The sequence below is a fragment of the Camelus dromedarius genome, chromosome 6 (assembly GCF_036321535.1).
Source record: "Camelus dromedarius isolate mCamDro1 chromosome 6, mCamDro1.pat, whole genome shotgun sequence".
Lineage (NCBI taxonomy): Eukaryota > Metazoa > Chordata > Mammalia > Artiodactyla > Camelidae > Camelus > Camelus dromedarius.
Window position 1 is genome coordinate 52,937,630 of NC_087441.1, and position 27,741 is coordinate 52,965,370.

The 27,741-nt window shown below is 37.3% G+C and overlaps 1 long non-coding RNA gene across 3 annotated transcripts in view; it reads right to left on the reverse strand.

Moving 5' to 3' along the window:
• LOC105092251 (uncharacterized) overlaps positions 1-27,741 on the reverse strand; it is an 855,833-nt gene that overhangs the window by 95,349 nt on the left and 732,743 nt on the right. For all 3 annotated transcript variants that reach the window (XR_010381298.1, XR_004138212.2, XR_010381299.1), the window contains 2 exons: positions 6,795-6,889; positions 3,061-3,164 (listed from right to left, as the gene is read on the reverse strand). This is a non-coding gene — a long non-coding RNA (uncharacterized LOC105092251). The remainder of the gene's footprint in view (positions 1-3,060; positions 3,165-6,794; positions 6,890-27,741) is intronic.

Here is a 27,741-nt window from a genome sequence, read left to right on the forward strand (position 1 = left end):
AATCAAAGGCAAGGCCCAGTTAGTCCCCGTAGGACAAAGGAACCAGTAAATGGGAACGTGAAAGAAAGAACTGGGAATCACTTGGATTTGTTGAGATTAAATAAAAACAAGATGACAATACAGAGAGGATTAAGGTCAAGCCGGAGCCACTGCAAGGACTGTTGATTCAAGAAGTTAGGAGAACCAAGGAGCAGCTAAAATATCCTTCTGATGTGGTAACCAGGGGCTATACCTGATCTTAAAGGATTCTGTAGATAAAGAAAGGCACTAGGAAAGAGTGAGAGGTTGGCAAGGTCACCACACAGAGCTCTTTCTGTTACCTCACACCTGGGTGAGAGTTCTTCTGGCTCTGTACCTCCATGGCACTTGACCTGTCCTCTCTGAGGACCTGTGGCCATCCACACACTTGTTTCCCCTTGTCTCTCCGTACACGTTAAGCCCTAGAGGTCCAGACTATGCATTAACTCTGCAGTTCCTAGTGCACTGTTTTACAAAGTTTAATCCAAACTAAACTATTGATATGAACTGAGATATAAATGGACCAAATGATAAATATGTCCACATCTCTGGGCTGTGTTTCATTTCACACGGTATTTGTTAGACTTGTCTTCAGCTGTTTAATTCAGTTGCTTGGGGTGTGATGAAAATGATGCTGAGGTCACAAGTTCAGTCCTTGTGTGAGCAGCTTGCTGAGCTCTATTTTATGGCTACTGAGTCCACTGGCCAGCTGTCTTAAACATGCATGACACTGGCCACCAGAGGATGAGAAAAGATATGGGGGATCATAGGAACCTCATCACCTCGGATAACAATATAGCTCAGAGTCCTATAATAATCGGTCTTCGCACATAGGGCCCTGCTGTTTCCTTCAGGAATACTGCTTAAAATATTACCATACTATCCTTTTAGAAGTCCAGGAAGGCAAGAGCCACAAATAGAATTAGGCAGCACAGCGGAAAGAGTAGGAAAGCCATCTGAGAGACCGAGGCAGGAATATTATCAATGCCACTTGTGGCTAATACAGTCCCTCAGACAAGTATTTAGTCTTTCTGAGCCCTAATTTCACTATCCATAAAAACTTACTTTATAGGACTGTTGTGAGAATTAGAGGAGATAATATTTATGTCACAAGTAAATGCTTAGTATGTGTTAGCTGTTAGAATTTAGAGTTGCAAGTAGCCTGGGAGAGGACGGCTGGCTACATTTGAGAATAGCAGGGATGTAAGAATCAAAGTTATCGAGGCTGTCAAGGATCTCAGTGAGATACCCAAGCCTGAGTTTTACAGATAAGAAATTGAAGAATCTCAGGTTAAAGTGCCTTGCTTGGTAGTCACAAACGGGCAGAGCTGAGACTTGAACCTCCGTTTCTATGTCCAGTGTCACTTCTTCATGCTCGCAGTAGGAGGCAGTCTGAATTCCAATGAGGAATGGAACATTTAGAAGACTTCAGTAAGTTCTCTAGTGAGCACAAAAAACACTATAACTTGGTTCTTAACTTAAGCAATGCTTATTGAATGCTTATCCCATGCCAACACTGTCCTAGGAATTGGGATGCTTGAGATTTATCAAGATAAACATAAAACAGGCCCTACCCATGTGAGGACAAAACTCCAGAGAAAGATCACCAAGTGAACAAATGCATACAATTCAGGGCAGCAAAAGCCCGAGGAAGGCGCTGTGCAGTGAAAGAAGTCCTGGAACTTCCCAGGGAGAGGCGACTGAGCTTCTGCCTCTGTCCAAGCAGCTACATTATGCTCTGCCAGTGCTATCAGTTCTCCCTTCCCCTCGTACATTTGCCCATAGAAACAACTGTCAAAGAGTATGTTAAGAAAAGCTCACTCATCTTTTTACTACATATGGTGGCTCTACGACCATTTGGTAGTAGGATGTGGACTTGAGTTTCGAACAGAAAATGAAAAGTGTTAAGTTTACTTATGTGGTTTTTTGACATCCTGAGTTGCTTGGTAATAACAGAAATTCTATTTTTTTCACTGTTTATATTAGTCTCACCCTTGAAAGGAGTGGGGGCACTTACACCATCTTTGGTCACTATGTATGCCCTGCCTGCTCTTGGGGCTTATTCTCATGCAGTCCCTAATAATAGGAAACCTTCATTCAGGAAAAGACTGCCAGAATCATTGTTCCATTCCTTTTGTTTGGAGGAACCAGTGCTCAGGCAATATTTCACTTGGTTGAAGAGTAACTCTGCTACATATAAAAATAGTTCTACATAGTAAACAATTTTATGGTTACTAGGGAAAAGGGGTGGGAAGGGATAAATTTGGGAGTCTGAGACTTACAAATATAAGCCACTATATATAAAAATAGATTTAAAAAATTAGTTTCTGCTGTAAAGCACAGGGAACTATGTCCAATACCTTTAATGAAAAAATATGAAAACAAATATATGTTTGTGTATGTATGCCTTGGACATTGTGCTGTACACAAGAAATTGACACACTGTAATTGATGGTACTTCAATAAAAAAAATAGATCTTGTCGAATATTTCCTCAGTATCATCTTCTGTGTGCTACTTTTGGTGATCTTAGGCCATGCTCTTTGTTGACTGGCTTTGATTCATGGGTGTACTCTTTGTTCAAAGGAATTATCTCTTGATCAAAAATTAATACTGACAAAAATAATTTGATGGATGGTCTAGTGCTGTTAAAATTCAAAAGAAGCAAGAATTTGTATTGTATTTTGAGATTACAGTGAATTAATCTAATTTGAAAAAAGGATAAATTTTCAATTAAAAAATTAATTAAATAGAGCCCCTAAAGTTCAATAGAAGTAAAACAAGATGATACTGCTAAAAAGAGTCTTACTTGGTTTTTAGAAAAAGAATGAGGAGTGGGGAAGAAAATATTATTTTTCTTGAGACAACCAAAAAGATCTATTTTGTCAAATGTCAAAAATAACCTCTCCTGCCAAAAAACCACAAAAAACAAAACAAAACAAAAAAACCCACCATCTTCAATTTCTTTAACCAAATTGAGCAGGTATCATGGTTTTGCAGCTTTACATGAGGTTAACGTAAAGGCTGTGTTCATTTCACTTACTGTATAATTAGGATTTGAGTCCAAATCCCGGAGTGCATATGACAGGGATTTTCTTAAGGCAACTATCTGCTCTTCTCAAAATGGTCTTCTTATTTCTTGTGTTTCTAAAATCAGAAAAGTGAGTATAAACAAACAATAGGTGACCTTTGTGAGTAAAACATCTGAGCATAGAAAGATTAATCGACCTCCATCAGCCAGTCATTAAATCAAATAGGAGCTTTTCTTGTACTTTTAAACCTCCGATTTACAGTCAGGCAAATTGTGTAAAAAGGCTGGTAATACAGTGACGCCCAATGCCACTGGGCTTTAGAAAGCTGACAGTTCCTGTAAAATAGTCATTAAACAACCTCTAGAAGAGACTCATCAGCAGATGCCCCCAGGTGAAGGAGAGAGAAAGCTGAGAGAATGAAGGAGAATCTAACATCTTAGCATGACTGAATTAAACAGAGCATATTATGCTGATTTTCAGAGTCAGCCCAGTAATTTAATTTTCAGAGCAGTTCCTTTGATTGCAGCAACCATTTTATGAAACATTAATAAAACTTTGTGTGTGTGTGTATGTAACACACATCTCTTTTCCATTTCATTAAGAAAAAGGAGTCAACATAGTCAAATTAGTTCTGTAAATGCCAAAAATAAAAAGATTTTTGTTGTTACTTTTGAAAAGGCAAAGAAGCAGAAGAATATAGCTCCCACTGTGTTATTCTGCAGTGAGCACAGAACAGGGAGCAGGAAATAAAGTACATAAAGTTATTACATGTTAGGCCGTGGGATTTTACATGAAGACTCTGAGCTAAATCACTACTGTAATGTGTAATCCAAATGTGATTTTGTACCTCCTGTATAATGATGTCTGTTGTGCATCCAAATTAATTGTTGTGGAATAGATATTGCCTTATATCCTAAGTGTGTATCAAAGACATCTAAGATAATAGATATGCTTGGATCGAGATACCCAGTGAAGAGTTGTTTTTAATGATTTTTGTTTTACATTTTGAATAACAGAATATTCACAAATATGAATGTTTTAAAGAAGGAAGGACCTTTAATAATTAATATAGATTTGCCTCACTTTACAGAATATGTATGTTCCTGAAATGTGCATCATAAAACTATTTTCTTTGCAAGTTAACTTATATTTTCTCATTTATTTCCCTCATAAAACTGAAGATCCATTCTCACTGAAGTAATTTTTGGCTCAAAGACAATGATCACATTTAAGAATGAATCAACCCTTTTAAATCAGTGGTAAATTTTATATTCAAATCTAGTAATTATCCTTAGTCTGAGCTTTTGGGTTATAACTCTCTCTTTTCTTCCATGACACAGAACTTATTTTAACCTTCTGGTGAGATACCTGGCATTCCCCACTCCTCTGTATTTTTTTTTTAAAGAAATAAGCATATATCAATGATAAATAAACAAATCAGAATATGCCTTTAAAGCAAAAAAATGTAGTTACACTGCTAGTCACAGCAAGGACATGAGAAATGTCACAGAGGGGCAGCTCTGGAGGACATTGGGGTCCCAGAGACCTAGGGTCACTGTGGATGTTGCAGGTGACTCACCAAAGGCTTAGCTAGGTCATCTGGCCTCTCAGGGATTTGGTTTCCTCATCCTTAAAATGAAGAGGCCACATAAAGAGTGAAATGTTTTTTTCCATCATTATAGCTTTGGGATTCCAATAAGGGTGTTCTCTCTACATAGGCCCGGGTAGTACTTTCTCTGATATTTTACATGCTTATTAATAATAATATCTTTGTTAATCTTGGCAGTCCTTCCTCACAGTAAGATAGGTACCACTAAAAAGACCATGGCCACATACCCAAGAAAGCCGTTTCCCAAATGGTGTTTGTTTAATGATTATTCCTATATTTTATTTCCAATTTTTGATGCTTATGGGTTTTCCCAGTTCTTCTATTAAATTATAAATTTGTAATTACTTCTGGTCCTGAATTCACAACTTGGACCTTGGTATTTGTTTGTATAGTTGAGACTCAAAATAATATCTAGTTAGCAAGCGTAGGATTCAAAGTCTCTTGGGTATTACTATTGTATAAAAGCCTGAAAGGAGTCTCAGAATTTGTTTCATCTCATTGCATCAAACATGTCAATTAACTCTTTAAGTTCTATATTCTTATAAAATGAATAACCTTTTATATTCACATTTAAGCCCACACCTTAGGCACTTGTTAATCACCAACTGTAAAAGACCCATAAGATTAAGCACCACGCACTCAGGGAAGGAAGGAAATGAAAATCAGTTGTTTAACAGACTTTCATCTGGGAGAGATTCTATTAAGAGCCTCTTTCCTATATGCCAAGATATGAATGCTTGAGTGTAATTCAATTTTGTACAAAAGAAAATTCCATTCAAATCTAAAGATAGAATATTTCTATTCCAAGTTACTTTCCACTGAATTACTGAGAAGAACTGAACGATAGCAATCCCAAATCCTAAATGTATGAAACAAGTCTTCAAATAGTTGAAAAATAACATTCGCAAATTCTTGGGCCATGGCTGACAGCAGAATAAGGCCGACTATTCAGCGGGTTAAGGTTAATTCCATGGTGTGTAGGGGGGATACAGTCAACTTGAATATTGGTAGCAAACCTTCTGGGTGCGTGTGGCCATTTTCCTGTGATTCCTTTAAAAGGGAAGCACAGTGTGGAACCCCAGATGCCAGCCCTAAGTTACACAATCTACTGGGCTACCCTTTTTTCAAAAGTTTAATTTCCATTGTTAGTCCCATGAAGAACAGCCCTGCCCTCTCTATTTCCTTGCAGAGCTGCTTTTGATGGAAAACTTTGTGGATGTTTGTGATATTGCTCAGAGCCCATTGGCAGATGAGCATCTCTTGCTGTGGCCTCCATCATTATTTGCCTGTCTTGTCTATTAACGAGCACTATCATCCCATCGTGGGATGACAGCTGCAACACGTACTCAGGCGCAATAAACAGCTAAATGAGGCGCACAGCAATTTCACTTGTCACCAGCGCCCTCGGCACGACTGGCTGCACAGCTTGATGCATAAATTCATGAGGCTGTTGCATATGATGGAGTATGCTTGGCTGAAAGAGGTGATGGATAGCAGGGCAGCTAAAAATGGCCATCACCTTGACTCTGTCAGGACATTTTTTAAAACTACCCCATCAGCTTTCTTGTATTCAATGCACTATCATAGCACAGAAGACTCTCAGGTACTGATCTGATACTTTTCTTCAATAAAGACTTTTGGGGAGTTTTCCTTAAAAGGAGGTACCATGAACTGAGGTGGGTTTCACTTATTCATCACTAGCTCTGATGCTGCTAGATTAACGTAGGTTTAAGAGAAGAATTTTCTACAGAAAAGTCTCAAAAATCAATTTAAGTCTCAATAATGGGGAGGGGGAACAATGTGAGGTTTTAAAAACATTTCTGAATCAGACAGTAGAGCAGTGGATTGGCTAACATGAGATTTGAGGAATTTGAAAATAAACATAAGAATATTCAAACACATGAATCCAGGGATAGAACTTACATACAACTCATTACGACACTGAATTAAATTCCAGGGCACATCATTACATCAGTGTTGGCAATGCATTTTCTAATTGGTATACAAAACACAAGTAAGGATTAATACTTTATAGAAGTGCCTTCATCAAAGAAGCACTGCACTGGGGACTTTAAAAATAACCAATGATACAGTGCATTCATTTCTCTAAAAATATCTCTTTAACCTCTTACTTACTCTGAATTTAAGCCAGACTTAACCACCATAGGCAGGGCCTGGGGTGTCCCACTGAAATGGGCTATGCATCCTCCATCTATGTTAGTGGAAGTCATCTAAGGAAGACAAATATAAAGGCAACAAAATCAATGAGGCAGTTTCCTGCAAAGCTTTATGCATTAATCTCTATCACACAGAGATATATACACACACCAGTGTAAGGGAAGGAAGTCACTTGTTCTCTAATAAAAGAGAAAACCCTTGATAATAAGCAATTAATAAAGTTGTCACGATTAGTTATGCAACTATGAATCAACACGCACAGTAAAAATGACCACTTTCTATAGACATAAAATATCTATGATTCAATCACAGTGAAAACAGTCATTAATATGGGTGGTTATGAATGATTCTTATAGCTACTTTCCTTCTCTTCCTTTTGTAATAAATTAGGGGCTCCTGAGTGAGAGTTACTCTAACAATTCAGATAAATATATGCTAGATTAGACAGCAAATTTATTAGCCATTTCCCCTTTTGTCCTTTTGTTCTTCTCTTCCCATAGCCAAACTCATGTTTCTTAAACTCACCTGTCCAAAAATCCCCTAAATTTAGCAAAAGTATTTTTAAAATAAAGCTAGAGAAATGTGAAATCTTTGGGGGTAAGTTTCAGTATTAATGTGAATCCAAAGTGCCATTCCAAAGGATGAAAAAGATATCCAAGTACCTAGGAGGAAAATGCTTTTAAATTGTTGGAGGAGGAGAGGCCTTTTAAAAAAGATAGTTAGATGGCATGATATCCAGTGATAGCCTTAAGATACCACTTTAATAACTAGTCACCTGGCAAGTCCAGGAGTGGGTGGCTCTGATGTAGGTAAGGAGGCATGGACACTGGCCATTAGTGGGGAGGGCGATGGAGAACAAAAACTTTGAAAGAATAGGGAAGATTAAGAAGATCCCCTACCAATAGGACTAGAATTAGAGGACACTGTGAACCAACAGGGGTCAAGCTAACAGTGTGCATTGTGTGCCTACTTTAAGCCAAGCATTGCAAGATCAGGATTAGGGTGAGATAAATGAGATACTCTACCTAAGTACAAAACTTAAGGGAGTGCAAAAAAACTCAATAATCAACATAAGTGACAATTCAATACAATATGTCTTAAAATAGAAATTAATGCAAAATATTCATGATTGCATTCGTTCTATTGCTGCATAAAAATTACTGCAAACTTAATGGCTTAAAACAATACCCATTTATTATCTCAGTTTCTGTGGGTCAGAAGCCTGTGATGGCTTGCCTGGGTCAACTTAGAATCTTACAAGGATGAAATCAAATTATAGCTCACAGTCCTCTTCCAAGCTCCTTTTTGTTAATAGCAGAAGTCAATTCTTTGTGGTTCTAAAACTGAGGACTCCACTTACTTGCTGTCGGCACCTGCTGATCATGCTCATTCCTTGTAGATGCTCCCCAGTCTTTGCCTGTGGCTTTCTCCTTCAATGCAGTGGCGACAAATTGAATCCTACCTGTGCTTGGAATCTTCCTGACTTCTGGCTTTTTTTTTTTTGCCATCAGCCAGAGAAGGCTCTCTGCTTTTAAAGGTTTGTGTGATTAGATCAAGTCCTCCCAGGTAATCTTCCTATCTTAAGGCCAACTGTGACATATAACACAACACAACACAGCAACATAACGTAACATACAATAACATGATCACGAGAATGATAGCTCATCATGTTCACAGGTTGTGGGGATTAGGGAAGGACATCTTTGGGCAATTATTTTAGATTCTGTCTAATACAAGGATGAATAAAATATCAAACTTTTAAATAAAGACAGGATTTAGCCCTGCCCTTGCATGACCCTGATTCACTTCCTCACCCAAGCCCTAACCATGTTTCTGATAAAACCTTTTTTTCTTTTTAACAAAAACAGGAAGCTGGTCTACAAGTCATAATTTCCCACTTTGATTTTTTAAAATTTGATTAAAATATTATGTATTTATTGGTGCCACTCTCTTCTTAAATTTTGTACCCACAGTGAATGCCTCCATCACCTCACACTAGTCTCAGCCCTTTGTGTGTCACCTCCACCTTCTCATTTAATTTTCCTCACAGCCTTGTAAGGTGGGCCTGGCCAGTCCCTATCACACATGGGGACACAGAGAAGGCATGGAATTTGGTCACATTCACACAGGTGTTAAAACACAGAGCTGGGATCCTAACTCAGATTCACCTGTCTCCAGAAACCAAGCTTTGCCAGTACATTCGGGGCTTACTAGGAAGAACCAATGAGCAGAGGCTGTCAGAAACTCAGGTCATGGATTCAGAATGCTTTACTCAGCATTCCTACACTATTCACTTAAATTGTTAAACCTGTTTAAGCTTCAGGTTGAGATAATAAGAGGCACCTTTTACAGTTTATGGAAGGTGTAAGTGACAAAACTATACATTCTTTAACATCAGGGAAGTCTTTAATTTTATATATAGCTAGCATGCAATAGCTCTGTGAGAGAATTAAGATTGAAGGAATGAATGAGATAAAATAATATAAAAACTCTATGACTGCTATGATCGCTATGATCTATAAAGTACCATACACGTATGATATGGCTTCTGCAGAAACATTAGATGCCTCAGTTAGGGAAATATAAAATTTCTAAAATGTTTTGGAGTTATCTCCTATAATTAGTTTCCTTAATATAATAATTAGTTGAGAGCAAAAGCCTAGATTGTAGTATTAGGCAAACACATTAATTTAAGGTTGGTCTCCTGTGCTCTCTAAATTGAGCCATGTGGTGATTAGCACCTGCTATAAAAATGGAAACCAAAAAAGAAAAAAAATCCCTCAATGATAAATTAGCTTTTATTTAATATCAGAATTTAGGTTTCATTGCACTGTGGTCTGTGAATAACAGGCAACCACCAACTGCATGGATAGTTTAGCCAAGGAAAGGAAAAAAGAGAGAAAGAGAAAGAAAGAAGGAGGTGGGGAAGGATGGAGGGAGGCAGGCAGGGAGAGAGGGAGAGAAAAAGGAAAAGAAAGAAAGAAAGAAAGAAAGAAAGAGAGAGAGGAAGGAAGGAAGGAAGGAAGGAAGGAAGGAAGGAAGGAAGGAAGGAAGGAAGGAAGAAAGAAAGAAAGAAAGAAAGAAAGAAAGAAAGAAAGAAAGAAAGAAAGAAAGAAAGAAAGAGAGAAAGAAAGAAAGAGAGAAAGAAAGAAAGAAAGAAAGAGAGAAAGAAAGAGAGAAAGAAAGAGAGAAAGAAAAGAAAGAAAGAAGGAAGGAAGGGAAAGAGAGAAAGAGAGGAAGGAAGGAAGGGAAAGAAAGAGGAAGGAAGGAAGAGAGGAAGGAAGGAAGGAAAAGAGGAAGGAAGGAAGGAAGGAAGAAAGAAGAAAGAAAGAAAGAAAGAGAGAGAGAAAGAAAGAAAGAAAGAAAGAAAGAAAGAAAGAAAGAAAGAAAGAAAGAAAAAGAAAAGAAAGAAAGAAGGAAGGAAGGGAAAGAGAGAAAGAGAGGAAGGAAGGGAAAGAAAGAGGAAGGAAGGAAGAGAGGAAGGAAGGAAGGAAAAGAGGAAGGAAGGAAGGAAGGAAGAAAGAAAGAAGAAAGAAAGAAAGAAAGAAAGAAAGAAAGAAAGAAAGAAAGAAAGAAAGAAAGAAAGAAAGAAAGAAAGAAAGAAAGAAAAGAAAGAAAGAAGGAAGGAAGGGAAAGAGAGAAGGAAGGAAGGGAAAGAGAGAAAGAAAGAGAGGAAGGAAGGAAGGAAGGGAAAGAAAGAGGAAGGAAGGAAGGAAGAAAGAGAGAGGAAGGAAGGAAGGAAAAGAGGAAGGAAGGAAGGAAGGAAGGAAGGAAGGAAGGAAGGAAGGAAGGAAGGAAGGAAGGAAGGAAGGAAGGAAGGAAGAAAGAAAAAGAAAGAAAGAAAGAAAGAAAGAAAGAAAGAAAGAAAGAAAGAAAGAAAGAAAGAAAGAAAGAAAGAAAGAGAAAGAAAGAAAGAAATGAAGGAAGGAAGGAAGAAAAGAACTTTCCTGGATAACTCAGATAATTAGATAATATGATATTTTGCAATATGTTACCTAGGGTCTTGACCAACTCTATAATTTGAACTTTAAAATCATTTGCATTTATTAAACAAATTACTCAAGAACATTTTTATATTGAAATATGTTTTCTTCTTCTGAAAAAAAAAGTGACAATCTAACCTAAATGAACATCAGCCAAAGCAGAGAGCAAAACTCTGGAGAGGAATCAGGAGCACATTTTATACTCAACTTTTGGCTGAGACAGGGCTCAGCACGGGTGCGCGCCAGATGATAGATTGGAGCTGTGCTTGGCTCTTTATGGGTTTGGCTGATACCTGGCTGTCCAGAGACCGTTTCTTCCTCGGAAAGCCCAAATACCTCTTTTAGAGCAAAATTACCCCAATGCAATTCATTTCTAATAGCTTTATTATGCTGTTTTCTGTTTATCTGTCACATTACATAGCCACATATATAGTGATACATATATATACTTAAAATATAACACAAATTACATTTATTTCAAACTTTTATTGATTATATATTTTTAATCCCCAGATATACAAATACTGGATTCAGGATGCTAAAACATAGTAAAGAAGCTATTACTGATTATTTTGGTATGCACATATGTTTACGAGCAGTATTTTTTTCCATTCTCTAATTTTGTTCTTTCTTTCCCTATACATTGATGACAATGTGCTATGTGGCATCATTTTTATAAAAGAGTATGTCTCTAGGTATGATGGCTTGAGTTAACACTATCTTTTCTATTAGCTTCCCGCTCTCACTTGTCTTTTCTCTGTCTGTGTACATTATTATCCTTTCTGTTGATTACACTTTTCCTTACACTCCACGATGAGTCTTCTTTCTATTTTAGGAGTTATGGAACTGAGCTTCTTTATCGGAACCTGATCCAGATTCCACTTCAAAATGGGAAATGATTAAACAGATCCCCTGGTATGTTCCAGAGTGAAAAAAAACAAGTTAATAATCCTCATCATGACCGCTTTGCTTAGCTTCAACATCAGTCCTCTGCTGTAGATCTGATTATGCTATGTCCCTGCCTGAAAGGACTCAGTGTTTTCTCTGTGTCTCTAGGGGAAGGCTTCAGGACTCCGAGCACGGTCTCCACAGCGCACTGTGGCCTGGCCCTGCTGCTGCGCAGCTGCTAACACATCACCCTCCCCATTACTCTCTATGCTTCAGCTATGCTTGCTGTCTTCCATTTCCACCCATGTGGACTGTATGCGCATATGGATTAACTCGTTTAGTTTCATACTCAAAATAACTCTATGAATTAGACAATAACATTCTCTCTACTTATAAGTGAAGAAAGAGACACAAAGAGGCTAAATAATTTACCAAAGACTTGTGGTAAGAAGTCACCGAGCTAAGCTTAACTTAAGTCAGAACTTAATCACTTCTGAAATTTTATACAAAGAGAAATGTCTACAGATTTTCCTTGACTTATGATGGGGTTATGATTCCATAATTCATCACAAGTAAAAAATACTGTAAGTTGAAAATCCACTTAATAAACTTAACTTACTGAACATCATAGCTTAGCCTAGCCTACGTTAAACATGCTCAGAACACAGCCTACAATTAGGCAAAATCATTTAACATGAAGCCTACTTTATAATAAGGTGTTGAGTATCTCGTGTAATTTATTGACTACTGTACTGAACGTGAAAAACAGAATGGTCCTATGTGCACAGAACGGTTGTCAGTGTACCGGTTGTTCACCGTCATGACTGCGTGACTGACGGGGACCTGCGGTTCCTGTTTCTGCCTAGCATCTCAGGAGTTTGTACTGCATATCGTAACCTGGGAAAAGATCAAAATTCAAAGTCTGATATATGGTTTCTATTGTAAGGATATTTCTTTTGCACCATTGTAAAGTCAGAAATTCTTAAGCTGAATCCTTATATGCCGGGGATTGTCTGTACTTTGTTGTTTTATTGGTTTAGTCACCTGGCAAAGCATCTTTGGAAAAACAAGAATAATTAACTACTGTCCAGGCAGTTAATGTCAATGTACCAGCCTTCCAATTACCTTCTCTAAGAATATATTTTATCCTTACCTTGATCTAGTTTGATGCACATTCTGTGTAAATACTTCTCAATAGTTTACAGACCAATCCCTCAAATATCTATAATAAATTTGACATTCTTTGAACATGTGTGTTCTCAAATTATTAATTAGTTTGTATAATATTTTTGAGATGATGATATTGATTAGTTTATACAGTAATTTTGAGACATTATAACTAAGATGATCAATGTTTCTGGCAAATACTCATCTACAGGAAATCCAAATTAAAAGATTTTCTTCTAAAAGGCTATTTGCCCAGAGATAACTCTTTGAAAAATGGGCAGAAAAACATCAAATCAAATTGATGTATCACTATACTATTTCAGTAGTAAATGACAAATTCAGAGATATGGCAGGAAAGATAACTGTGATATTTTCATAATAAAGTATCAATTCTTATCACCTTCTCCAATGACAATGATACTGAATTCTTATTAATGAATTCTTTACTATTTACTGGTAGTGGGAATTTTTAGTGAAAGTTACTTGAACTTGGAAATTTATAAACCTCACACTGTAGATTACTAACTGTGTGTCCCTGGGCAAGTAAAACCTTCTTCACTCCAATTTTCTCACTTATAAAATAGGTGATTTTATTTGCCATGTAGGTTTCCAGGATTAAATGAGATGTGAAAGGTATAGCTACGCATTTACATATATTAGAGTTTTCATACCTAATGCTTTTTATTTTTAATTCCTCTCTAAATAGATAGTCTAGAATATGTTGACAGTAGTCATTTCTTTTTAAAACTTATTTTAGTCTTCAGTATTGTTGTGAATTATTCTAGCCACACAAAATAAGAAGTGACAACGTCTTGGTGTTGAGATTTGTAGGTGAAACGAACAGCCTCATCACATTACTTTTTTAGGATATAGATTTCCCTTAAATAGTTATAGATTTCAGAATATCTCAAAATAAACTTGAATATTTTATCTGATACAAAATAGAATTAGCCAACTTAGCCTTTGGCTTGATAAAGATGCCTGAAATAAAAAAAAAAACTAGTCCAGTAAAAGTGATATAAACTAGAATCTCAGTTATTAATTGGAATATTTTCCAATATATGTACATTTAATAACCCAAGGCCAAATGCTTTGATTTAGGAATAGAATTTTGGAACTGACATGAATATGTGGCACTATTTTATATGTAAAAATATAAAAATAAGGAAAAGTTCAGAAAAGAATATTGTATTTGTGTATAAATATTAATATGAAAATATTATTTTTAAAGATTACTTGGAAGAGGAGTTTGAAGGTTCAAAATCAATCCAAAACGTGAGTAAATAATTAAAACTTCAATGACCCAGCACCTACCATAGTACCCAAACACTTTAAATGATCAGTGAATGATACATAACAAACAAATGAAGGAATGAATGAACACACTTATAAAGATGATATCCCATTCTTGGTATATACATCTTTTCTTGTGCAGGTGACAGAATTTTCTAATTCAAGACTTAACAAAAAAGAAACTGAATCAAACTATAACTTCTAAACCAGTACAGTTTATTACTGTACATTGGATTTGGTGTACAATAGAGATGCTAAAGGAGACTATGGAAGACCCAAATCTTACACCAAAAGCATGTATTAAATAAAAGTACACACTCTCCTTCAGTTAGTGGCTTTGTAATGTCCCACTCAACCATTCTGAAAATCTGAGTTAGTACCTATCCTACTTCTTACAACTAGTTTTTGTTTCAAATCAAGAAGAGTTGCTGTTTGACTTTATAATAGCAAAGTCACATCTTTTCTATTCCTCAGCTGCCACCTCGATCCATACTCACACAGCCCTCACCCCTCATGCACCCGACCCTTCCCATTTCTCTCAGGTAGTTCATTAAAGGTCTGTATCGATCACTTCACTGCCTTGTTAAAAAATCCTCATTTGTCCCTTTTGGCTAATATTTGTGTCTTTCAAGCTGCACTGCAGTTTCTAGGAGTCCTTGGAGAGACCTTGGGTCTTCCGGGAGTGGGGAGGAAGGGACAGCCAAGGGACACAGGAGGCAGGAGTCCAGGCCTCTTACCAACTTCAAAAGAGAAACACCGCTTCGTTCTGTTCCATAGATTAGGCTTGTTTAAGATTTTATTTGACAAGCCTAAAAACTGTTTGAAAACCGTTGGTCTCTATATGTTCTCAACTCCTGTTAGAGTCCCAGCCATGGGCCTTCTCCAATGAGTGACAGCACAACTGTCCATACTTTTCTGTGTTCTTGTTTCAGCCACACCAGGACACTCATGGTTTTTGCCATGAGTTTTGTATTTTCCTTCAGGTTTCATTCATAGGCTTTTCATCCCTGGAGTGCTCTTCCAGTCCCTTTGTGTTGGGTACCTACTACACTTCAACTCAGCTCAAATGTCACTTCCTTCTTCTCATCCTTGAAACATTCTCCTTTTCATTCTTCCGAATCTTAGTTGCCCTTTTTTATTTTCTGAACCTCTGTTGCAGCTAACAACATAGTTTGCCTGTGTACTTGAATGCATGTTTACTTATCCATGATACTGTAAGCTCTTTGATATCAGAAACCGCAATAAATTCAAGTCTTCTTATGGCATGGTTATGTTTAACCCTTAATACATTTTATTAAGTAATAATCAAAGTAATAAGTAATAATAACTTAATTAACTATATCGTGCATTTCTTAGATCGACTTATTAATTTATTGAAAAAAATCTGTATCCTCTTATACTAGATGCTAAGCATCGTGTTAAATAGTTTATAAAATAATATTTTAATAAATATGGCTAGAAATGATCTTGCCAGTCAAAACTTAAGTTTGCCAAAGAGGAATCATTACTTCTGATTTTAAAGATGTGGAAACTGAAGGACTGGGAGATTAAATTACAGTATTCTTTTCACTTTGCAAAATGAGTCTAGAGAACCAAAATGGCACACTTATTTTCTCCACTTAACCCACTAGGGGGTCCTTATTTCACCCTAACTTTTTCATTTTTAGTTTTCCTCAGAATGTTCCCGATAACCTTTGCTTAAACTTTCTTGAAAAGTTTACTCCTTTTCCTCAGTGTGTGAGCACCTTCATTTTGTGGTGATGCAGTGTAGATTTGGATAAGCCATACATATTTAGTTCTTTTTAATCTCACCTCACATCAGCCCTTCCAGCCCCTCAATCATTTTTGTAGCTGTCTCTGAATTCCCTCCAGTATGATGACATCCTTCTGCCACTGAGGTTTTCATAAATGGACACACTTGTCTGACTCACGATGTGTCATCTCTGCATGTGCTGCCCAAACAGGTTTTATAAACCACTATATCATCCTGTGCAATCTCATACTAATTTTCTGTAATGATCACTCCCAGGTTTCATTCAACGTTACTATTTTCCAAGTACAGGAGCTCCATTTCCCTGATTATCTGTGAATTTTCATCCAAGATGTATTACTTTACATTTTTCAAAGCCTAATCTTATTTTGATATTTCCTACTCAAAGCTGTAACCTCTCTACATTCATAAACATACTTTCAGTTATAGCTAGTGCTTGCAAGCCGTCCAAATTTTGTGATATTTATGAACATAATATATGATTCAAGTACCCCTTCTAATTATTAGTCTTAAATCAAGTTAATATATTATACAGACTCATCATTGCCCTTTACCTCTTTCCCAAAAGAAAAGAAATACAAATTTTAGGTAGTCTTACCACTCAGTCTACTGTCACATATTTTATCCTTCACTTATGCTTTCAAGTAGATGAGTGACTGACACATCACACATTTCCCAGCCTATTGGGGTTAGTTTTCTAAGTCATATTTTTAATATAACATATTAAAATACATATCAAGCCATATAATGCATTCTCTATTGCATAAAAATTATTTTCTTTCTATTATTTTACTGGACTTTGAAAGTTATAATTCAAGAGTATATAAAGCTTAAGTTACTCTTTTGGGTAAAATGAGGTAATTGTCCCTTCAACCTCTGTTTATGAATAGAGGGAAATGCTGGGTTTTAGGAATTATCCCTTTATTCATCTTAGTTGGACAAAGCCTCAGAATTCCCTCCATATTTCCTTCTAAGGCATTCCTACCTATAGATTCTGCAGGAGGAAGAGAGCCCAGGTGATCCCTTAAGCATAAAATGGATGGTATTCTACTGTTTGGATCCGGGGTGAGGACCTGATACAAAGGTAGTCCATTTGGAGCCTACTAGCTGGTCTGATGTAAGAATTCTGTCCATACATGGATATAGTGACTAACATACGTTAATACTTTTATACGTCTGCAAAGCTAATTTAAAATATTGCTATTAAAATTTTATTGGTGGGGGATCAAGATACAGAGTTTGAATGGCTTGTTTAGCTCCATACATATCAGTCAAATAGAGATTTTTGCAGCTACCAGGAATCCAATTATTTATAACTGCAGGGAAGCCCAGTGTTAATTCAGTATTGGATTTCCACTGGCCTTGGGAGTCTCTCTTCTTCTGCAGATGCCTTTTAAAGTCAAAGCTTGGGGCCACCCAGGACTATAGATTGCTGGTGGCTGCGGGACTCACCCACATACTGGACCTGACTTTCTTTCTAATCCTCAGGAGATTTCTATTACTATCTGGTGAGGTCATTCTTCACAAGAAGATGTTATATATACTTTATCTAGAGTGTTTAGATGTTTTGTAGTAAGACATCTAGCTCACCACTTTGCCAGGAAAAAAAAAAAAAAAAGACTGCAATGCCTTCATGCATCTGTGTGTACCCCTGACCTGGAAAGTTTTTGAGGACCCCTCTGCATGTAACCCCTCTCCCAAACTATGCCTGCAAGTAGAAAGTGGCAACATTTTTTTTAAGTAACTGAATAAATGAATTTATGATTCATTAGTTGACTAAAACAATAGATCAATGAGACTTCATTACAACCTCTGTCTGTTAAGCATTAACATGCGGTGCAGATATCTTCTAAGGAAAAGATGGAAGTCAGAAGTGGGTAGGGCGCCTCTGTAATGCTGACTCATTTGGCTCTTGGCCCGTCCTGGATCATAAGATTTTATCTTTGCTTATCTGAGGAGACCTGGGATTCTTCTCAAAGGAAAATGCATGTATGTACAGAATATATTTGGCCTATGGTTTTGTTAGGTTCATAGCTCTTGGAAGCTCATCCACAGACCTCAAGGTATGACACAGGCAAAATTCCCCACAAGGAGAGTTTCATTAATTTGCAGCTACTGGTATTATTACCCCTGGACACATGAACGTATCTCTGTTTCCCACAATCACTTAAACTCACCCAGCTGTCACTGCAATATTGCTCACTCCCCAAGTCTCAGAGTCATGGACAAGAAAGTCTAGTGGGCTCTGCCTCTGTCACACTCCCAACGGATCAGATGCCAGGCAGTTGGGGAAGGTACCAGCTGCCCATTCTCAGCATCTGCTGCAGGAGACCCTACCTCCCACTTACTCTGGGATACTCCTCCAAACAAGAAGGGTGTATGAATCTGGGTAGTCAAAATCACAAACATTCATTGAATCCTCAAAAACAAAAGCAAAAAACCAAAATTTTTGCAAAGCTGAAAAAAAATTAACCACATTCCACTACTCCAATCCAGTGTAAATATGTTTCAGTACCCCTCATATTTTCCCCTAATTATTTTTATCATTGTTTTATTTTTAATTTTGTGTTGCTTCTCACTTGGTATCAGTATTACACAATGAACAGCAAACTATAAACTTTATAATTATAGTTATGTTATATATTCGTGTTAATATCTGTTTACGCATCTGTATCTTTCTAACTATCTAACAAACTATCCATCTTTTCCTGGAACAAAATGCAAAATATTATTAATAGCAATTATGCCTGGATAGTACAGTTTTAATTGTTACATTTTTCTGTGTTCTGTGGTTTCTAGAGTGTGTTCTAAGGTTTCTTTTTTACAGAAGAAATGCAATAAAAGTATAAAAATAAAGCATACCTGTTTCCATATGTCCTTATTTTCTACAGCATGGTATTTGTAACACTAATTTTCACTTGTGGCATAATTTCCATTGAGTAATTGAGGGCAGTTGTATTAGCTGTTATCTTTTTTTTATATTGTCATAAAATGCATATTTTTCTATTTTTGGATTACTTTTCCAAAACAATTCCCATAAATGCAGTTATTGGCTCAAAGGTTGAAAATATTTTATTACTCTCAGTAGATACTGCCAAATTGCTTTCCCAAATCTTATACCAATCGATACTGCCACTACCAAGGAATGAAGGGTGATAATTTCATGGCCTCCTTGTCTACATTTGTAATATAATTTAATTTTTGATAAACTAATATAAAAAATGGCAATTGCTTTTGTTTTACTTTGTCTGCCCCTGATTATCTGAGCAAGATTTAACATGTTTTGTATTTATTTACAAACTGATTGCATTGCTCTGCATATTCTGTTTAGTTTCTGTTCTATACATACTCAAGTATTACATGTACTTAAGTGCAGTGTATCGTTGAGTACTTCATTTACTTACTCATCAGTTTTGTTTAAAAACCGGGAATCGCACATTATACTCATCTGCAATAAGTATTCAAACCTATATTTTCAGATTTGCTCACATGGGTCTTTCTTTTCTTCCTATGGCTACATCTTCCCTGCCCTCCTAAATAGGAAAACCAGGCAAACATAGGCACACACAACCACACAAAATCAAAGCAAAATTGTCAATGGATAAATTAAATGACTTTTTAAATGTTAGCTTTTCTTACTGACAACTCCAGATCACTAATTCTCCTAGATTACTCTCTTTTTCCCCAGGATTTTCACATAATTTTCTGGGTTTGACTGAAAGCAAGTTTGCTTGCCTGATCATGGAGTATCAGGTGAGTTGATAGGATTGGCTACTGGAGAATTTACAACTTCAGATCAATCATCTGCATTAGTGACAGAGAAAAAAATAGTGTCAGTGGGGATTTATGATGAAGAGTTATAGTGACAAAGGGATAGATGAGAAAGACGTTTGTGACCGTGGGGATTTAGTCTGACCACAATGAGGAGAACAGAAGGAAAGAAGTGTGTGTTTGTTTGGCATAACAACAGCAAAGGATCAGGAAGAGAAGGGTGAAATGAATTAAGGTCTGACTGAACGCCTACTCTATGCAAGAGGTAAGTACTTACGCTGTTCATTTGCAACAAACAAAACATTCTTTCACTTTTACTCTTGGGATAGCAGGAAATGAGGGAAATGAAGAAAACTTAGTGATACATTGGAAGAAGCAAATAAAATAATTTTGGAGTAGTCTGGTTATGATTGATGGGCAAATATGAAAGAGAGGAAAGCTTTTTGCATACTATGGGGGGAAAATCAGCATGTAGTTTTGAGAAATAATAACATCTTCAATCTATAAGCATGTCCTGTGAAGATATTAACAAAACCCTGAGAAATGCAGGACTGGAAGGGATGAGGGATTTATCTACACAGAGAAGGTAGTCAAAACCATCATAGAAGAACAGCTCTTTAAGAGGACATTCGAGAAAAAATTGCATCTGTCTCCCCAAATACTGCAGGACACAAGATAGTACTGTGAGAAAACTGAGGAGTAACCAGAAAGGATCCATGTAGTTGGGGAGTGACATTTATGGAAGAGCCATTTTGCGGCATGTGCTAATTAGGTATACACGTAGAAAGATGAATAAGACGTATTTAGGAGGAAAATTTTAAAATTTTGTCCAAGGAACAGTAGGAAAATAAAATAAAAGGAAGAAGCCAGTTTAATCTAGGCATACTTTAAAAGTTCTTTCAAGAAAAATAAATGTTATGTTTTATTTGCCCTGAAATCCCAAAATGACAACTAACAGCCAGAAAGCCCCAATTTGGCTTTGTGCTGAGGTTTCATCAAATCATTCAGTTTTTATAAAAACCGGCATGCTGTGTGTTTCTACTATGAATATAATAACAAATATTTTAGAAATTTGGGAAATGACTGAGGAATAGAAGATTAACAAAACCATCAATAGTTACATCATTTTGGGGAATGGCTTGAATGCCTTTTCACTATTTCATCCATGCACGGTATTTGTTTTTTGGTTTGACGCTTTCTTTTCGGTATATTTATTTTCTCATAGCTATAGTTACATGTGAAAATAATATTATGATGTCTTTTTTTTCCCACACATTTTACAAATGAAAGCTTTTTAAATTATTATATTTCTGTACCTCAAAAAACTTCTAAATAGTCAAGCAAGTGGTTAAAATACAATTTACCTATTTCCTTAATATTGAACAGCTAAATAATGCTGTACTAGGTCGCCTGGTAAGTTGTAAGTATTTTTATTATCATTAGTATTATCCACTCCACTGAGAATTTCTATTTTAGGGAAATCATCAGAAGTATCTAAATAATCTAAATATAAAGCTAATACCTTGTTCATTTATACACTTGCTGCATAACAATTTTAAACTTAAAAAAAAATAGCTCCCACATCTACAAATTGAAAAGCTCTTGGCAGGGACACTTTAAGATGATCACAAGCTAAGTCATCTTCATTAGCATCCATGAGCATCTATTGAGCCCCTGTAAGACTTGATGCTTATCTCACTGAAAGACATAAGTGAACTGGTATAGAGTGTTCCCAGAGCGGTATACATGGTATGCATTCAGGAAGGGCTGGCTGCATTCAGATATGTGATAGAAGTTGAATATGAGACCAACGGGTGGAGAAAAATCTCAATATGGAGGTAAGGGGCAACTCTGAGGCATCACCTTAAGTCTTTCAAAGGTCTTAATAAAGGATCTTACTGACCATCCTTGATTTGATTTTGACCAGGATCAATTTCTTAATTTGAGAACGGTTTGCCCTCAGGAGAGATGGGAATGAGAAACAGTTTTATTTTGGGACCCCCCAGAAGCCCTGGATCATTTACATTTCCTCAAATTTTGCTTGCAAACGGGTCAGTTCTTTTCTTAGCTCCTCTCTGATCTCTCTTGTTTTAGTCTAGGCAGCTAGAAGAAGCCAGGTGGTACCCTCAATACTTTTTCTGGAAATCTTCTTAACTGGCTCATCAAGTTCATTAGACATTTCTTATTTTCCTCGTTAACTCAGGCAACACTTTTGTCAAACTTTCTGCCATGACATAAGAAGGGTCCCCCTCCCTCCAGTGTCCAATAACATTTTTCCCACTGATCTTTAAGGTCTCATTGGTAACTTCTTCTGGTCTCTTTAGGCTTCTGCTGATACTCTCTTTAAAGCCCTGTGAACTTTCACAAACTGTCCTTGAGATTTTGCAGCTTATACTTACTAATCCCAAAGGCAATGCCATACATTTAGGACTTTTGTTACAGGAGCACCCCACTTCCAGGTACCCAGCTATGTTTTAGTTATATATTGGTGCATAACACATCACCTCCAAATCTGTGGCTTCAAGCAACCACTATCATTTATTTTGCTCGCAAATTAGCAATTTTGAACTCAGCAATTACAAGGTCAGCAGGTACAGATTATCTCTGCTCCTTGTGTAAGAAGTCGGGGGGACGTGGGGAGGTATATCAGCAGGGGGTTGGGAGATCCACTTTCAAGTTGTCAGACAGGTTGGTGCTGGGAGCTCAGCCATGATGTAAACCAGGACCCTGGTTCCTCTGCCCACGGGCTTTTCCACTGGCTGCTTAGGCTTTTTCACAATATACAGGCTGGGTCATAGGAGTAAACATCCCAAGAAAATCGGGTGGAAACAGTATCATCTTTCACTGGCTATCCTTGGAAACCAACAGTGTTACCTCTGCTATAGTCACAAACCCACCCACTTCAAGGAGAGACCTGTCTCTCGTTGGGAGGAGTAGCAAAATCACATTGTAAGAACATGTGGGAGGGCAGATAGAGTTGTGACCCTTTTTTAGATAATACTATCTGTCATATACCCATTAATATTCTTGAGGAAAACTAAGAATTCAAATTTACTGTTGATAATATCAAATATTCTGGTTGGTAATGTAGCCATGGCAATTTGTATTTGTTTTTGTTGGAGTGTGTGTGTGTGTGTGTGGGTGTGTGGTATTATATGTTTGATTCGGGCATTTTAGGGTGGAAATAGGACAGAGGCAGGAAGAAATGTTTCTTTGTAGAGCATAAACTAAAACAGACCTTGTCAGAACTGTTGCTTGTTTGCTTGTTCCTATGGAAATGAGTGATTGGCGGGGGGGTGGGGGGAGTCTTTCCTTGTAGGTAGGGCAGGTTGAAAGTTACTTATATGAGAAAAAGAGCAGAGCAGAGCATTGATGCTGAAAGAAGGCATTTTGTAATGGTTGACAACCGGACAGCTTAGAAGACTGACTAACTATGGCTGAGACATTAATAGAGGGGCCTTTTTCTTCATCGCCACATAAAACCTAGTAATTCTCTGGAGGGTTTGAGAACATAGAGATCTTTGCTTAGACCTTCAACATAAACATAGGCATCTTATGACTGCCACATGAACAGGACCACCTGTGAAGCTTCTCTAGGTGGACTTGAAGGTGGAGGACCTCAACTGGGCACAGTTGTAGCAGACAAGAGCAACAAGGAAGATGCCCTGAGGGGCGGCATTTGACAGAACTTGTTGGTGAACACATGTTATATATACCTTCTCTGAGGGGTCCAGAAATAATTTCAGAATAATTCTGGTGGGATAATTTCTGAGGGAGGAATTGTTTTGACACCCAACCATTAAAAGAAAGGGCTTCAAGCCATTGTAACGGAGGCATACAAATGAATGTGATGTCATTTTATACTCATGGGTTGGAGTGACCTGGACAGCAGTTTCCACAGCTACCATAAGGTCAAACAATGTGAACTGCCTTCTTCCAGTAGAGTTATTACCTAGGAGTTGTTGTCTCTGAACAGGAGCGAAGGAGCACATCTGGGGAAGTGCCACACTGACCGCCTCAGGCAGAATAACAATGCCAATTGGAGCTATTTTATTTTTAATTTATTTTGGTAAAGACTTACATTTTTGAAGGGATGTAGGGATGGTATGACTGTGAAAAGAAAGTGGGAAATGCATAAAGAGGCTTCCCATCTTGTGTGTGTGCATGTGTGCGTCTGTGTGTGCATGCGCACGCATGAGGGTGGGTGCAGGCATGTGTGTTTCAGTGTCTTCTCACGTGTGTTAATAGGAATTCAAGGAAGGCTACTAGCCCAATGCCATTTTAATTGGTAAGCATCATCTAAATTTTATGAAGAAAACAGAAGAACTTTTCTGTCATCTATCTGAGAAGATCATTTTCTATGAATGATAATCTGGAACAACCAAAAGATACTTTTTAGACCAACGTGAAATATTATGAATAAATAATTATGGTAGCACTGTGTTTGTTGTACTATGAACTCTGTTTTCCATTATTTATTTTTCTTTGCTAGCTTAGTTATTTAAAAGCCAAGATTTCAATAATTCCAGTATTCTCTCATATAAAGCCCTCTGTTCCATAAACAGTGGGACAAATGTATTAGGATAAGAGATAACAAAACACATGAAACGAGGGCACTCCAGGACAGAAGATGTTCCCTGTGCAAAGCCTTTGAAGAAAGATGCTTCTCAGAAGGAGTTATACATTTGCTGTGCACAAGACAAGACTAGCACAAAGTTTTAAATCACTTCTTATATACAAGCTCTCGACAGGCATGCATGAAAGTGAAATGAAGACTTGGGAAAATCTAAACTATCTGAAAATTGTACTTTTAAAGAAAGTGTTACTAAGAAAGAACACACCTCAGCACCTCTCAGCTTCATCGGATGCCAGGACCTGAAGATTTTTAAACAGACATGCTCTCTTTAACCATTTATGATCTCTACCACCCTGACCCTTCTCCTTTTGTCCAGAAAGTTATTTCCTGCTATCTTTTAAGATTCAACTCAGAGGTTGACTCCTCAAGCTTGGCCTGACTCTTCTTGCACAGTCTCTCCACCCCAAGCATTAGCGTTGACAAAGTGTCCTTTCTTTGGCACCCAGGCTCTATATCCTCTTTGCTGGTTTACTTTTCTGATCTGCCGCCCTGCCCTGACTCCAACATACATCCAGTGACTGAAACATGAAGTCTTTTAAGCAGGAGGGATGTCCAGTCTCTACTCTTCTATCATCTGTATTCAGTACAATACCTGACACCAAGCAGACGGGTGCCTGATCACTCTCCCATAACTGACCCAATGGGAAAAGCAAATCAGTGCATACATTCAGGATACAAATGAAAATCTGCTCTCTCTTCTTTCTTTTCTTCGAAGAGTGTATTTTTTTTTTTTAGACAAATGCTGAGCAAAATGGATTTTTCAGACTCTACACAGATATTATATTATTCTGTTACGGAGGAAGGAGATTGAGTTGACAGCTGACACAGAGAAAGTAAAACTACACAAGTTATTTTGCTTTTGTCTTTGTCTTCAAGGAGAATGACTTGCAAATCAGAAAGGTTAAAAATGACGAAGAGGTAAATGTGAGAAGATGGTAGGGAAATACTGAGATTCTTTAAATGAATCCTAATCTCTAGGCTAGGTGAATTTCATCCTACGAAACCAAAATAAGTTACAGGCATGACTATAGAGCCTCAATTGATAACCTTTGACAAAAGCTTGCTAGAAAACCACAAATGGGAAAGATTTTTCTGAGTTTAAAAAAAAGGTGGGGGGAGGAAAAAATTTGGAAACTTCAGGCAAATGAGTATGACCTTGTCACTGATAAATTCCAGAGAAGTTTTTTAAAAAGATTATTAGCTTAGCACTAGGCAGAGAAAGTGATGCTCATTGTTATCTTGAAAGGGTTCACCTAGAACAAATCATTCCAAACAAATTCCCCTTTTTCTTCTTTTATCATCTTCTCTTTTTTAAACATAACAACATAAATGAATAAAGAATTTTCAGTGGACATCAAATATGTGAATTTCAAAGCAAAATTTGATCTAAATCTCTTAATATTTCCTTTGTGATAAGATGATTTGACTCATTGTGGTGATAAGAAATTTGAACTGAACTGTGTTTAGAAAGTGGGAGATGTATTTGAATATGTGCTATAATGTGAAACAAAAGACTTAGAGAAGTGTTGAGGTATAGGCTTCAATTTATGAGTAGAATTAGAGGGTTCCAAGTTTATGGGAGGGCTAATTTCAGTTAAATTTTGGAAGAACATCAAGATATAATGCACCTAAAATCAATACATGTTTTTGAAGCCCTGAGTTATTGATTATCAGAAATGTTGGAGTGGTGTCTAGATAATGATCCCACAGGGATGTTGTCAAAGACAGAACTGTAGTCAGAAGGAGGTTGGCTAGAAGAGTCTTTGGGAAACGCTAGGAAAGTAGATTCTGGTACCCAAATCAAACCTTCTCAGATACAATCGGGTGACAATAGACCTCTCCACTGCCTTCCAACTCCCATCTGAATCTAGAATTGGGGCTGACTTCTCAGGCAGTGCACAGGCGTGCCCCCTGCAGTAGCTGAAGTTTTCAATTTTGCTTGGACATGAACCCTGATCATCAAGTCCTTGATGCCCCAAACCAAAGCACTTTTCTGTGGTATGCATATTGAATCATGCTTATAGTTACCTCATACTCAAAATGTATAAACAGGAACTCATTATTACATTCTATTATCAGGTTGTTTTTAGTGTGAAAGAAATGTGAAGTTCTCTGACCGACAGTAATGAAAGAGGACCACTTTAGTAAGAGGAGTCATGAAGGCGCGCCTGAGCTGGCGGTGTTAGAGTGGAGTCCTGGAAGATGAGAAGGAGCTGCCCAAGCACAAGGCTGGCCCAAGCGTGTCCAGGCAGAGGTCAGAACAGATATAAAGCCCCTAAGTGCAGAGTTTTCAAGACACGGACACATGGTCCCAACATGGTAGAAGCGAAGTGAGCAAAGGGAAGAGTGGAAAGAGAAAAAGTCAGAGCTCAGCCCAGAGCAAGTCATGTGTGCTTTATAGGCCACTGTTCATGGCAGAGTCACTGTTCCCTCCTTCACATCCCATTGGGCTTAATACATAATTTTATTATTGGCAATCTATACTTTGTCATTCCCTTACCTGTTTTATTCACCTGATTCTATGTATAGTAACTAAGTTCCATAAGGCCAGGATCATTTACTGCTCACCTGAATGTCCTTCATTCCAGCACCTAAGACAATGCCAGTATCCTCTCAGAGGAGGTGCTTAGAATAGCTGGTTGATTGAAAACCTTAAAGGAAACTGGATAAAGCATATTTTCTGTGCTGATTCAGTCTTCAGAATGGCCACTGATGGCCTGAGATTTGGGCCAAAGTATCCTCACAATAAGATGACATAGGGCTATCATTAAGCTGTTACATTTTGCCAGCATTAAAATACCATCAATGATTTTCATTTGGTTTTTAAGTCGGTGGATTTAATCCACCATAGATATAACACAATGGCTAAATCCCATGGCTATGTAATTTATCAGAGGGTTTGAGTTTTCAGTTTTTCATACCTACTATGATACATGATAGTATTTCATTACCCTTGTTCTTCTTCCTTTTCTCTCTGACTGTTTTGACTGGGGCTACTAGAGCCAGAGGCTGTTTCAGAAGGAGGTGCCACTTTTCAGTGAGCCGATAGTCAGAGAGGCAGAGGGCAGGGGAATCTTGGCTCCATCACACACTAACACAGTAGTTCAGTGCAAATTATTTAATCCATTTTAGAATTAGTCTCTTTACCTATTAATTGGGGCTGATAATTATATGTCCTTCCTAAGATTGTGGCACAATTAAGAGATGATGTGTATATAGCATTTAGCCCAGAGTCTGGCACTATGAGGTCAGCACATCAATGTGAACTGCTGTTATTTTCATAATTATAATATTTAAGATTGGTCCCATGTTTTTGATTTAAAATTATCAAAACTTATACAAACAAAACTTATAAAATCCTAGCAAATCAAAGATGAGACAACTAGCAGGCAATAA